The sequence below is a fragment of the Lactuca saligna genome, chromosome 1 (genome assembly GCF_052625555.1).
Source record: "Lactuca saligna cultivar CGN05327 chromosome 1, ASM5262555v1, whole genome shotgun sequence".
Lineage (NCBI taxonomy): Eukaryota > Viridiplantae > Streptophyta > Magnoliopsida > Asterales > Asteraceae > Lactuca > Lactuca saligna.
The window spans coordinates 123,078,501-123,081,899 of NC_136417.1; positions in this window are offsets into that span (position 1 = coordinate 123,078,501).

Genomic DNA, 3,399 nt, shown 5'->3' on the forward strand with positions numbered 1-3,399 from the left:
CAGTAAAGTTTCTAAACTCCCATATGGATTCTAATGTTATGCCTTAACTCTTGCATATGTCACACACTCGGCCACATACTTCACAACATCGAGCTTCATTGTCGACCACCAGTAATAAGGTTTTAGGTACCTATACATTTTAATGCTACCGGGGTGAATTGAGTACATGGTCTTGTGCACTACTTCCATCAGAAGTTCTCTTATTCCTCGCATATTAGGTACCCAAATCCGATCTTGGAATACCTTTAGTCCTTGACTGTTTGTACCGAAGACTAACGTTTTTCCCAAATGTTCTTCCTTTCAGTCATTCTTCTCTAAAGCTTCTTCTTGAGCTTCCCTGATAGTTTCCACAATCATCGAGACAACTTCTATTCTTAATGCTCTTGGGCTTTTCCTTTCAAGATTGACTTTCCGACTGAGAGCATCAGCAACAACATTTGCTTTACCAGGGTGGTAAAGTATCTCACAATCATAGTCCTTGAGTAATTCTAGCCAGCATCGTTGCCTCATGTTCAATTCTTTCTGCTTAAAGAGATATTGGAGGCTCTTATGATCAGTGAAGAGTTTGCACTTCATGCCATAGAGGTAATGTCTCCATATTTTTAGAGCGAAAACTACCACTGCCAACTCCAAATCATGAGTGAGGTAGTTCTTTCTGTGCTCTTTCAATTGTCGAGATGCGTATGCTATCACCTTTTCTCTTTGGGTCAGAACACAACCCAACCCGACTCCAGATGCATCACTATAGACCGTGAAGTCTTCAACTCCATCGGGTAGAGAAAGAATCGGTGCTTCACATAATTTATTCTTTAACTTCTCGAATGCTTCTTCATGTTTCTCAGTCCACGTATAAGTAGCTCCTTTGTGGGTCAAAGCTATTAATGGAGCAGCTATCGAAGAAAAGCCTTGGATAAATCATCGGTAATATCCGGCTAATCCCAGAAAGCTTCGAATCTATGTGGGACTTTTTGGTCATTCTCACTTCATTACAACTTCGATCTTTGCTGGGTCAACCTGTTGGGTTTTGAGCATTCTAACACTCCTAAGTGTACATGCAACCCTAAATACCTTGGATCTATGTTTTCTCTATTATACATACAAATATCAACTTTCCAAGGTATTGTTCTATTCTAGCATACTAAACTTTGAATAACACAAGTTAGAATAACATACCTTTTGTTAGTGCTTGTCTTCATGAAGCTTGAGTGCCTAGTGCCCTAAGTGTGACACCTCAAATGGTTCACACAACACCATAAGCACTTGGAATAACTTGTGAGAATTCTACACTTCATGAAATCGGCTAGCCCTTTCTTTCTCTCTCTGGTGGCCGATTTTGATCAAGAATAAGATGCTTATATAGTTATATAATTAGGGTAAACCCTAATTGTCATGACCTTCCATTTCCTTGGATCCATGGGTTCAAATACACCATGGAGCATCCATGGATCATCCTATGGGCTTTAGCCCAACTTGATTATCCATGGAGCATTAGCCCACTATACAAGTATGGATGATTTACACAATCAACCCATATATTTAATTAGTCTTCTTTTGATCACTTAATTAATCCTGGATTAATTTTTGATCAATACTAATTAAATAATCTCATTATTCTTATTATTAATATACTAGAACTTATAATATATTAATAACCATAAGTGTCTTATTTCTCTCATTATAGTCTATCCAAATGCATGATGCCATGCAACCCAAATGGACCATGTCGGGTCGGGTCAAGTCTTACCAATTATAGTTATGCACTTATACATTAATATAACAGTCTCCCACTTGGATAAGTCTAAAACTATTATTGTGTATGACTTCAAGAACCGACTGGCAATCGTAGCTCTCAAAAGCTTTTGTCGAACTCTGACCTTGTCGATGAACTCTAACCTTTGTCAATGACTTGTCCATTAGATAAGGGATCATATATTCCTCCATTCTAGATATCATATGGACTGATACATGGATTATAATTATTCTCTCTGTCCATTTGTTGTTTCCCCATTTCCGATTTATGACAACTGACTAATTGAACAAATCAAATCAGTCCTGGCCCGGCCGAGCACTTCCATTTGTCGTCATCAAATCATCGAGGGGCCCACAGGATATCGTTTTTATCCCGAAGGTAAAAGGAATGGATAAACTTCGACTCATATGGCTTGTTCTACTACTTGTTGAATCATACACAAAGGCACGTTTTATAACACCGAGTTATCGAATGCGTTTCCGTGCAATCAATGTACAACTAACTCATAGTAACAACTCATATCTCTAGGTTTGAAGAATATAAGATATTATCGTCTCATGATCACTCGTGATAAAATCCATGAAGTGATTCCAATGAGCGTGGGTTAAATCCAATACTCAGAACTTATGAGCACTCATGAGTGTTGTATCCCTTTTTCCAACACCTTAGACCTCTATAAGCCAACCCATGACAGTCTTAATTCATATCTACTTCCAACATATGACCGACTGTGGATGGTTTGAATAACTTAGTCATTCCGGAAGAATAACCTAGTTTATTCGGGAAGTCAAAACATGCAAAGTGAAACACAATAATAATTGAATCCAATATGGTATCAAAACCTATGAACATAAATAAAACACCTTTTATTTATCACCATATCATTACACATTATTCATCGTATACTGTTTCAGCTATCAACTTTATTCTTGAATTTAAAACAATAGTTGCCCCATGCTCCAAGCATGTACACGATGTTTTTAAACACTAGTCATGCCATACACCAAATATGCATACTATGTTTGTCTATTATCTTTACTTTGTGAACTAGATCAATTGAACATAACTTCAATGATTCTCTTTTCACACTCCCAAATCATTACTGTAAATACAAGAATTCCAAATTCATGTCATTTACTGAAATCTGTTAGATTCTAAACTTATATGCATTGATCCTCTTGTAATGATTATGCACAAAGTCAGAAAGACTTGACAACAACCATTACAGAGCATTCCAAAGGAGATCAGCTCCTTAGAAACATCCTTCTTGCATTAAGTTTCCTAATCTTAAACAGATTGAAAATTGTAACTTTGAAACATTTCCAGATTCCATTTTGACTATCACTTCTAAACAAGAGTTGCCTCCTTCCAGATTATGTCAATATGGTCCTTCCAGAATTATCACTATACTTCCAACTGTCCTTGAGCAACCAATCTTTGGTAAACCTTAGATTGTCCTCGACAATTGTTTAATCCTTCTAGTCATATCCAGTTCTAAACCTTTTCCCTTCTTAATGCCCCAGGCATTTGGAAAATTTAGAAAGGATGAATATAGCACATGTAATCGATCCTATATCCGAAGCATATGGGACACGATTCATGATGTCTCACATAAAGACTAAACCAGTGTTTTGCTATAACATTTCCAT